At 41.9% G+C, this 11,563-nt stretch overlaps 1 protein-coding gene across 2 annotated transcripts in view; it reads left to right on the top strand.

Annotated features, from left to right (window-relative positions):
* The first annotated feature begins 932 nt into the window (after positions 1 to 932).
* CLNK (cytokine dependent hematopoietic cell linker) overlaps positions 933 to 11,563 on the top strand; it is a 208,312-nt gene continuing 197,681 nt past the window's right edge. The window contains exon 1 of one of the 2 annotated variants that reach the window (XM_059887816.1): positions 933 to 1,159. The gene's annotated coding sequence lies outside the window, so the exon portion shown is untranslated. The remainder of the gene's footprint in view (positions 1,160 to 11,563) is intronic. The other variant, XM_002688459.6, reaches the window with a different exon arrangement.

The following is an 11,563-nucleotide window of genomic DNA, read 5'->3' as shown; positions in this document are numbered from 1 at the left end:
TAGTGAGTACCAAGAGAACAGCAGGCACTTTACAAGGACTTGCTGTCAGTCTAAATGAACTAGGATTAAGGTAGAACAAAATTAAAATATACTGAGCAACTAATATGTTCCCCAAACTTTTCCCCATGCATTTATTGAACAAATGAGCATCATTCCATTCATTTCTTGGAATATCTCTAAAAGATAAACATTACTATTTCTCAATCATAGACAGGGAAACTGATTGAGAAATAAACTGCAACTTGTCCAAGATCACATAACTAAATATTTAGTACAACAAGAAAAAGACCAGACTCCGCATTCTCTACATCATACCTAAAGGATTCGGTCCATATGCCTTGCAGGGGGAAGAGGGGATGTCTCAGGAAGCCATCAGCAACATCATGTCACAAGATAAATCAGTGTTCCTGAGCTGTGTGCTTAGTCACTCAGTCGTGTCCGACTCTTTGTGACCTCATGGACTGAAGCCAGCCAGGCTTCTCTCTCCCTGGGGATTCTTCAGGCAAGAATACTAGAGTAGGTGGCCATGCCCTCCTCCTGGGAATCTTGCCAACCCAGGGATCGAACCCACATCTCCCACATTACAGGCAGATTCTTTTCCATCTGAGCCACCAGGGAAGCCCAAGAATACTGGAGTGGGTAGCCTACCCCTTCTCCAGGGCATCTTCCTGACCCAGGAATTGAACTGGGGTCTCCTGCATTGCAGGCAGATGCTTTACCAGCTGAACTGCTAGGGACACCCAGTCAGGGTTCCATGTGCATATAAACCCATATGCTTCCATGTTACTCAGCAATGTTTCCAGATGTTCTGGTAATTTCAAAGTGCCACATGAGGACCTCATGTGTGTTTAAGGACACCCTTCGGGTTGGGAGACCTCAGCCTCCTATAGCTTCATTTATTGCACTGAACTCAAGAAGAGGAAGTCCCAGCCCTACACAGGTCACACCACCCAAGCTCTGCGGCTGCATTTCACAGGAAACCAAACCTAAAAGGACCTAGGAGGAGGGTTCTGCTAAAGGACACTGCTGAACATTGAGAATTTTTCAGCCCCCTGCCTCCTGGATTACCGGCTCCTGGAGTTCTCCGTAATGCCCTCACGGACCCCTCACGCAAGGGACATCTCAGCACAAGGCTGTTTGCACTCCCGACACTGCTCAGGTAAACCTTATAGGCCAGCCTCATCTGAGTGGTCATCTCACTGTCGTAGAGGATCATTAAGAGAGAGCTGACAGCAAGAATAAAAGGTGTTTTCTAACATGAATTCTGGGCCATCTATAAAGCGTAGAAAGGGAGAAAAGAAACCAGCTCCCTTGATCGGTTTTTAAAGATCCCTTTCTTCTGCTGGAAGAAAGAATCGAGATACTGACCCACAAAAATTTAAAGATGAAATGTTTTCAATCTTCTGACTGTTGGCAATTCAGATTTAAGGTCAGGCTGGTCACCAGCTTTCTTGACTGATGTTCATGACAACAGCCACCTGGAAAGGCAACCTCCATTCAAAGTAGGCCATTGAAAGTAGAAGTTAACTCCTGGAGCCTTTGTGGGTGGATATTTCTTAAATGTTCTACATTGAAGTGGTTTGTTTTGTTTTTGTTTTTTTTTCTGTGTTGGGCTCAAGGAGTATGGACTTAGCAATCATGCTCATTGTCTTCCCTCTCCAGGGGCAAGGAGCTCAAGAGGGAGAGTGAAGTTGCATCGAAATGCCCACCCTCTACGGGTGCCAGGAGGCATCTCTTCTAGATGTCTCTTCTTCTTAGAGATAAACAAATGATAGAGTTAGAATAAGACAGAAAAGAGAATGTGTCATCAAAGTGTCTATACTTTAAAGGATACTGATGTAGTTGGACTTCATCAGCACTGATTTTACTAGGAGGTACCCATTTACTTATCTAATTATCTCTCTTTATTGTGGTGTATGTGCATGTTAAATTGTTTCAGTCATGTTCAACTCTTTGCAACCCTATGGACCATAGCCCACCAGGCTCTTCTGTCCATGGGATTCTCCAGGTAAGAATACTGGACTGGGTTTCCATTCCCTCCTCCAGGGGATCTTTCCCACCCAGGGATCAAACTGTCCTCTCTTACATCTCTCCTGCATTGGCAGGTGGATTCTTTATCTCTAATGCCACCTGGGAAGCCCCTCTATTGCAGCATGACCTCTCAATGCTGTTCCTTTGTATCTCCAAGGACCACCCAGAGCACAGGGAACAGTTATGTCAAAAATCAGAAAGTCAGTTGTAAGTTAGGAACAGTTATCTCAAAAATCGAGAAGTCAGTTGTAGGTTAGGCAAACGAGGTCAGCAAAGAACATAGCTTCAGAAATTATCTGAGAAACTTAAGATAAAATATGCCCTAAAGAAGCAAGAAGGCTAACTGGGGTTTATTTAGCTCTTACCAACCAGTCTATAGCAATCCACTCCAGTATTCTTACCTTGAAAATCCCCTGGACAGAGAAGCCTGGTAGGCTACAGTCCACAGGGTCATAATGAGTCGGACATGACTTAGCAATTAAATGAACCAGTCTATATGCATTAACTCACTTAATCCTTACACCCAAACTTGAGAGTTAGATATTGTTTTGCCTGGTTAACAGATGAAGAACTCAAGTGGCCAAGTTAATATTCAAAGTTGTCCTGTCACTAATATCAGTAACTGAATAGAAAACTACCCTGATTTGCACCTGATTCTGGCTGATATTGGAGAAGGAAATGGCAACCCACTCCAGTATTCTTTCTTGCCTGGAGAATCCCATGGACAGAGGAGCCTGGTGGGCTACAGTCCGCGGGGTCGCAAAGAGTCGGACACAATGGAGTGACTTCACTTTCACTGGCTGATATAAAAGGTGGCCACTGTTTATTTGCAGCTTCATAGAACTCACTTTGAATCCATTCCTAGAGTGGTTTTTTACACCAGCCCTACTTTTAATTAATTATTATTATTTTTGTCTCTACTGGGACTTTGTTGCTGTGCACAGGCTTTCTCTGGTTGCAGCAAATGGCTACTCTTCACTGCAGGCTTCTCATTACAGGGCTTCTCCTGCTGTGGAGCACAACCTCGGTAGGACTGCAGGCTCAGTAGTCGTGGTGTACAGGCTTAGATGCTCCACGGCAGGTGGAATCTTCCCAGACCAAGGACCAGACTCATGGCCTCGGCATTGACAGGTAGATTCTTAACCACCTGAGATCCTTACCCCAGCCCTCTTAATGGTGACATTGCTTTTATTTTCTCCAAGGAGCTCTTTCAGATGATTTTATGAACAGCTCCATTCTAAAACCAAAGATTATGGTTTTCTGTACCACCTGGCCAACCCTGGCTTAACGCCCAGGAACCTGTTTCTAGCTCACTTTGCCGTAAGTCAGGTGCTCTCTTGAAAAGACTATAGGATTTTACATCTGAGTAAGTTGATCAGGATCCAAATTCCACAGCTTGACCAGATATGCTACTTTATTCCCTCCAGTCCTACATCTTTATAATGGAGCAAGAGCACATCACTAGTACTGACAACTCTTTTTAGCCTCAATAATATGATATTTATATTAAATAACATACAGCATATATTAATATCGGGTTGGCCAAGAAGTTCATTTGAGTGTTTCCGTAAGATGTAACTAAAAAACCCAAACATTTTGGCCAACAATACTTAATATGTGCTCAATAAATGTTTGTTTGTTTGTTTTTCTCTCTCTCATTGGAAAAGACTCAGATGCTGGGAAATTGAGGGCAGGAGGAGAAGGAGATGACAGAGGATAAGATGATTGGATGGGATCATTGACTCAATGCACGAGTTTGAGCAAACTCTGGGAGGTAGTGAAAGGGAAGCCTGGCATGTTGTAGTTCATGGGGTTGCAAAGAGTCAGACATGACTGAGCAACTAAGTAATAACAATTAAGTATGTGCTCAATAAATGTTGATTTTTTCTCCATTACTTTCTTTTCCTCACCCCACATCAGCTCTGGCCTTATGCTTAAAACATGCTCACAATCAGCATGGAATTTATTAATATAGAAAATTTTATGAATATTTTATTTTTATAAACTCATTAGAGAATAGTAATATACCATAGTTGCATAGCCTCATAGAATCAACAGAGTCCTTGGGCACTTTTTTTTTTAATTTAATGATTTTAACTGCTTAATGAAGTAGGCAGGGCAATGTTAGATGTTGAAACTGAGGCTCAAAAAGTTGATGAGGACGGACAGTGTGGTGATATGGAAAAGAGGCTTTGAGATCAGTCAAAACGAGTATGAATGTGGTGTGTGATTTAAATATGTGTTTGGGGGTAAGTGACTTATCTCTCTGAGTTTTGGTTAGCTGTTTTTGTATTATGTAGTCTGAAATGGTGTGGGTTAGTACACACTAGAGGTTACTATGAGGATGAAAGTGAATGTATATATTGTGTCTGACACAGAGGAGACATTCAGGAAACAGATAAATGGCAACTCTATAGTGTTGCTGCCACATCACAACAGATAGCTGAGCTAGTGCTGGAAGTACCATTTTACGAATGCCATCACACAAAGCAGTTAGGTTCACCCTCGTAGGCAATCGCCAAGGTCCACCAAGACTTGAGTTCTGGACGGTTGCTCCAAGTTGTGCCTACCCTTCCTAGCATGAAAAAAATGTTCAAAGGAGTTAAATTATTGAATAGAGATAAGTGGCTAAAGCTAAGTCAGATTTAAGATTTTTAACAGATTGAACAAAACTTTCAGCAATTTGGGGAAGTAACTTACCAATAAGACTGAGAAACATCAGATTATATAGGTTAGATAGGAGTGGCTTGATAAGGAAAAATGATCATGAAAACCAGAATTATGGGAAACCGTAATCATAGAAATTTTGCTATTTTTGTTACTTTAACAGACAGAATACTTTGGGAATCATCATCATGTTTATTCAAAATTAAGGTTAATCGGTTTAATTTTAATCCTGTTCTCCAAATACCAGTGACCAGAAAAAATTGCCATTTGAATGCCTGCTGTGTGCTGGGCAATGAATACTCACTGTTTTCTACTGTTTTAGTAGATAAATTAGTTCTCACTCTGTAAAAGAGGATACCAAGGTTCAGAGAGACTCCATACATTGTCCATTTCACAGCAGAAAGAGGAGCCAAGTCTGTTGAAATCCCAAGCTCCTGCTCTTTGCACTGCACACCATCAGGGTCCTGCTGAATGTGTTCAGGGTCATGATCATAGCATCAGTGTCCTTCCAACTAACCAATAGCATTTTAGGACTCCCAGATATACCATTAGCAATAGTAAAATATGTGTGTGAGTTTGGATTTTTGTACTTCATTGGTGATGCTCACTGAAACATTGCTTCCCAAACATCTAAGCCTGAGAATTAGAACCCCACCAGTTTAGATGTCTCTGTGAATAGCTATGTGTGCTATGAAATAAGATGCCGGGGACCAGCCCCGGCTGATCCAGGGTATTCGAAGGAGAGACGGCGTAGGCGAGGATCAGGATACGATAGCTTCAATTAGATATTAATTAGAGATATAAAGAGTAATAGAATAAGGATAGCTCAGTAGGAAAATTCAGTGGAGAAAAGAGGCTGAGTAGCTTGGTTTACGCGGGAGACCAATAAAACTTCAAGACAAGAAGTTTGCACCACTTACGTAGGCCGCAGGCGTCCTTCCGTTCTCCCGAAGGAGAGGAGACACTGAGGCCTCCCCGGTCGGATCTTAGAAGCCCAGGCATAATTAGTAAGCATGGTGGGTTCCGCGCTCCAGATGGAGACTCAGCCAGAGTGAGAGAGAGAGCGACATGGGGAGACCAGTGTTTCGAGAAACTGATCCCAATTCTTTATTTTCCAGAGTCTGTTTTTATACACTGAGATGTTATACAAAAGTCACGTGGGGACAGCAGTCCTGACTTTTATTAAAGTCAGGTGCTTCACACAAATGTATACAGAGGTCTTAGGGGTGTTACATCATCTTCTGGCCAGGGGGGCCTGCTGACAATTTACGACCCTCTCCTTGTGACAGCGGTCAGTCAGTCAGGACACTTATTTCTCCAGGGCTGATTATTCTCAAAACAGACGCCACCCAAATAAAGTTACATTCCTACAGGGTGAGGGTGTAGTGGGTTTTAGTTAAGGAAAGAATTTACTTAGCCTAAGGTCTAACGTGATTAATATCAAAGGTTAATTCTATATATTCATTAATGTGTGTAAGGGCAGGGGATGTGGAGACTTAGCAACAAACATTGGCTCAACAAATGAAAAACCCTTCACCAACACAATTTCTAATTAGCCCACTATACTTATAGTTTTCTAACTTCTCTAAAGAACCTGTTTTTAGAGGGTTTAAAGCATCTCGTGCCTCTCACGGTTGGGAGGCTGTGAGCAATCACATGTGGCCGGACGAGCCTGTCAGGCAGGCTAGAGAACCTTCAGAGGAGTTTGTAGGTTAAAACACTCTTGTCACACCCAAGAGTTTTTATTGACTGGAGCTCTAGGTTAACTCCTTCTCCGAAAGAGGTGGTGGGGGACAGCCCCCCGTAAAGTCAGAGATGTAGGTAAGAGCACAAAGTAGTAAAGTAGTAAAGTAGGCAGGCTCTGGTTATGGGGGTAGACGCTCGAGGATTTCCAGGGGGACTCCTGAGGCTCGATCCCGCCTTTGCATATGTCGAGCCTCCTTCCTCATGACCTTTGTCACGGGCGGAGTACCTCACTCTGGCCCCCAACAATAAGATAAGCCAGAAGGTCTGGACATAACACGGCAATTCAGTAGCCATGTGTTTGAGGGCACAACCCTTATTGTGATGTCTTTTCTGTTGATTCTAGCATGAGATAAAGATGAAGGGTGGCCAGTAGTCAAGCCCAACATCTGAAAGAATTGAGCCTATACAGGGCACCCAAGGACCCACGTTTCATTATCGAATCAGCAGATTCAGAAAGACTAATTTTATACGAGGCACTCTGAGTTAACAGGATTTGAGAGCATTGTCTCACTCTGGTATTCTGGCCCATACATCCATCTTCTGTGACTTTGTTCAAGTGTGAAGGGTGTATTCAAGTTGTAAGTTCCCTCCCAACAGGTAAATCTACACGAGATATCAAATAACTGTCAGGAGCTAGCTTGATGAGCACAGAGTCCAAGCTGTGTCATTACAGTAGCTGGATTTGCCCAGCTACTGATGATCTAATGACTTGATAGGCACCTGGGAGCCAGTCTGTGCCCTCCCCCGCACCTCACGGCTACTTATGAATATTCATAGAGCTGGGCAAGTCTAGGGATCTGCTGGCCAGCTCCATGTCTCTCTGGTCCCTCCCAGAGAACACCTCCACACTCTGCTCATCCCAGACTCCTATTTCTGTTACCAAGTTCTCCCTACTAAACCACCCCATCCATCTGGTGAGAAATAGATAGCCTGGGGTTGAGTTCAAACCTTCCCTTCCTAGCAGGATGATTTTAGACAAGCTATTTAACTTCTCAGAAACTTAGGCTATTATTTACCAATTGGAATTGGCAATACCTAACTTCTGAATGTGTGGTGAGAAATGAGATGTAGTATGTAAAATTTACGTATTATAGTGTCTAACAAGTATGAAGTGCAATATAAATGAGAGTGGCTACATTATCATTTTTAGCACTGTTATCATGAGTTATTTTATATTCAGACAAACCATCATTAGAATCTTTGGGAGTTTGGGTCTCTTTCTAAGAATGTTGACCTAAAGAAGTCTTATTATAAGGTGATTTCTACAGAAAGGTAATCTTGTCATTTTTCCATTTATTTTAATCAGCCATTTATCAAAGCCTTAGGAGTATCTTCCAACTCCCCAAATGTACTTATCTCCTGAAAACACAAAGATTTAATGAAAAATGATGCCAACTCCTTTAGAATACTTTCCTTGTCAATTTTATATCCTCAGTATTCTTCGTGGTACATAGAAATTGCTCAATAGTTGCTTGTTGAACTAGATTTGCCTAACAGTTAATAGTTTACAAAATACTTTCACTTCCATAATCATGAGGTCTTATATCCCCATTTTTTCAGAAGAGAGATATAGAGGCTCAGTTGTACAATTCATTGTACAATCTGGCATACCTGGACTTAGAGACCTGCCTTGCCCCTGGCTAGGGAAGCAATCCTGAATAGAAAAGCGGATAAGGAAAACCTTAATTACATGGAGGAAGTTCAGTTCAGGAATTAAGTTCTAAATGCGCTTTAAGTCACAAATCAAGTGATGGTCTCATCTGAATCCATACTGTGAATGTGTCTGCTGGACAGATTTGGCTCAAGAGGACTTGTGCTGAATGCAATGACAGAATGGTTCAATACTGAAAAATCTGGGTCACTCAGATTGTTGCCTTACAATGGAGTCTAAATTACACAGGATGTTACATAGGGTTCTGGCATTCAGTAAATAGTATCATCATCAACATTATCATTATTATTAAATTATATTATTCTTGAAAGTGAAAGTCACTTAGCCCTGTCCAACTCTTTGCAACCCCATGGACGGTAGCCGCCAGGCTCCTCTGTCCAGGGAATTCTCCAGAAAAGAATACTGGAGTGGGTTGCCATTTCCTTCTCCAGGGGATCTTCCCAACCCAGGGATTGAAGCCAGGTCTCCCACATCGCAGGCGGATTCTTTACTGCCTGAGCCATTAGGGAATACTGGCTTTTCAGGCCTCTTCGTGTATTTTTAGGTTTCCTTCAACACTTCTTTGAAGTCCTTATGGTGAAACAGGTCCTCAGAGATGACTAGCATACAGCAAGTGTCTAACAAATAACTGCTTGCAGAATAACAGTGCTTTCACCATTGGACATGAAACTTCCGTGGGAGGTAGGCTGCCCTATATGTTCTGACTGACAGATAAACAGGCCCATCCCTAAATCTCAGTTTATTTTCTTACATCTTTCTTTCTCCCAAAATTCTCCTTTGGTTCTGCCCTAATGCATTAATCAATCAGTGGAGAATTCATCACAGTTGGGATTAATCTGGGCCTGGCAGTGGTTGTTTAGTCACTAAGTCATGTCGGACTCTTCTGCAACCTCAAAGACTGTATCCCACCAGGCTCCTCTGCCCATGGGATTTCCATGCCAGAATACTGGAGTGTGTTGCCATTTCCTTCTACACGGGGGTCTTCCCAACCCAGGGATCGAATTTGTGCCTCCTGCATTGCAGGCGGATTGTTTATCCCTGAGCCACCCGGGAATCCCAGGCCTGGCAGCACCTGCCCCCAGTCAGTGTGCTTCTAGCATCATCTCTGAGTGCCAAATGAGAAAAGGAGCGGGGTCAACAAGTAAACTTTGAAAAAATAAGAAAACACCAAACTAGGCTCCTGATAATCTACATTTTATTTTGCTCTAGTTCCATTTTATCTGAACAGTAAAATAATATTAATGAGAAAAGTGCAGAAAGGGGAAGGGTGGAGGGAAAGGAGGAGGAAGTTGGGGAAGAAGGAAGGGAGGACAAAGGGGAGAGAGGAACATGTGAAAGCAAAATGAGTGAATGAGGAGAAGAGAGGATAGAGAGGCCATTTACTACAAAGTAAGGGAAAGGGGGACAGGGAAAATCTTACTAATTTTGCTACTGGAAAAAAAAAGGAACTCTTTCTGCAGAAGAGAAAAAGAGATGGCTTTTGAAAATCAAAAACACTAAGAGGAATAAATTCCAAAGCAATAGACTGCACCCAGTTCATTAAGGGTGTTTTCAAAATCACTTAATATTAAAAATGGATGCACATGAACATGGCCTTAAGATATTGAAGGGAAGTTATTTGTTATCAAGACAGTTGCAAAATCTTTTTTAAAAATATGTCCATACTTAGTAGAAAAACTAGGAAAGCAATCTCCCATATTTCTTTTTAAAAAATCTATAATAGCAATCCACTTGACTTCAAATGCCTCCATTCATCAAAAATCCAATAAAATTAAAAGTTAAATTAAATTTAGCTGATTGTCCTGACCAGGACGTAGAATTAGAAATCCAATCAGCATATATCTTTCTCTAACTATGTGTACCTTTAAAATGTAACTTAGTCATTTGTGATATGAAAATAGAGGAAAATTACATATGGTGAGGACCAAATAAATGAATATCTGCATCTGAGAAATCTTGATTTCAATATGTTTGCTCAAAATTTGTGCACCATGCACACACACACACACACACACACACTTCCTGCCCCTCCTCACAAAATATACAAACGTCCACATGTCACACCCTCCTTCAACTCCAAATAACAGCCATCACTTTATGTATACTGGGTGCGATTGTGTAGGGAATCAGATGAAGGCTGCATTTATTTTATATTCATTTCTTTTCTTGTTTTAATAAGAAAAAGCAGCCACTTTTAATTTAGACCTGCTCCTCCAGCCTTGACCCAGTTTTGGTTGCAGTTATACACCTTACCTTTATGACTGATTCTAACATCCTCTTCAGCAATTCTTAGTTTGCTTCTGGTCATTTCCTATATCTATTTAAGTACCTTATCATTATTACAACTATGTTTCTTAAACTTTGCAATAAACAGAGGCTAGTATTTTTATAAGCTTCATCTTTGAGGAATAAGTGAGAAATACTTGAGAGTAAAAAAAAATGTCCTTACTGCAAAAGCATTGTTTTCCCTTCATGAAATATTAATTTCAGATCAGGTTGAAATGCAGCAGAAATATTTATGATAAAAATGTCTCAGTTTGGTAGCATGGGTGAACTCCCAGTGGAGAACAAGAGTTCCTGGATAACAAGGAAATACGATTTGTTACTTTACATGTTTCCAATTGTTTAAACTGCTTATGATACCATAAGGGTATTAATTATTTTGGGATTAAGATTCTCCCCCAAATTCCATCTATTCATAAAGCAATTCTTTCCTTCCTAACACATCCACTGAGACCCCAAGTGGGTTACAAGCTCAGAAGTAGCCTTTCTGGTTTTAATGCCCAAATTTAATGTACATTCTTTTGGAGGTTTTAAGCACGCTCCCAGTCTATAGAATCTTGTTTCTTTAATTTCAGTTTTTTCTGAAATATTGATATGTTTTAACCATCAAATCCATTACCTTTACAAAATACTTTTCAACCTACAAAGTGAGCAAATCTTGGGGATCATCTCCAAAATGGTGGGATTAATGGCCCAAATGGATGACTAGGATAGGAACCCCTTTACTCTCAGAATCCCAGTCAAGCCGTGCACCTCTCTTGACATGGCCCTCTTTATACCTTGAGGGAGGTGAAAGAGACCGATAGGGAGGGCAGGGATGGATGGAACAGCTATTTCTCAAACAGGTTCATTTTGGACTCCCGGGGCACCCCAGAAGCCTGCTGCTGCTGCTGCTGCTGCTGCTAAGTCGCTTCAGTCGTGTCCGACTCTGTGTGACCCCAGAGACGGCAGCCGACCAGGCTCCCCTGTCCCTGGGATTCTCCAGGCAAGAACACTGGAGTGGGTTGCCATTGCCTTCTCCAGTGCATGAAAGTGAAAAGTGAAAGGGAAGTTGCTCAGTCATGTCCAACTCCTAGCAACCCCATAGATTGCAGCCTACCAGGCTCCTCCGTCCATGGGATTTTCCAGGCAAGAGTACTGGAGTGGGGTGCCATTGCCTTCCCC

The sequence above is a fragment of the Bos taurus genome, chromosome 6 (genome assembly GCF_002263795.3).
Source record: "Bos taurus isolate L1 Dominette 01449 registration number 42190680 breed Hereford chromosome 6, ARS-UCD2.0, whole genome shotgun sequence".
Classification (NCBI taxonomy): Eukaryota; Metazoa; Chordata; class Mammalia; order Artiodactyla; family Bovidae; genus Bos; species Bos taurus.
The sequence above is the reverse complement of the archived record's forward strand: the minus strand, read 5'-3'. Positions and strand labels throughout refer to the sequence as shown.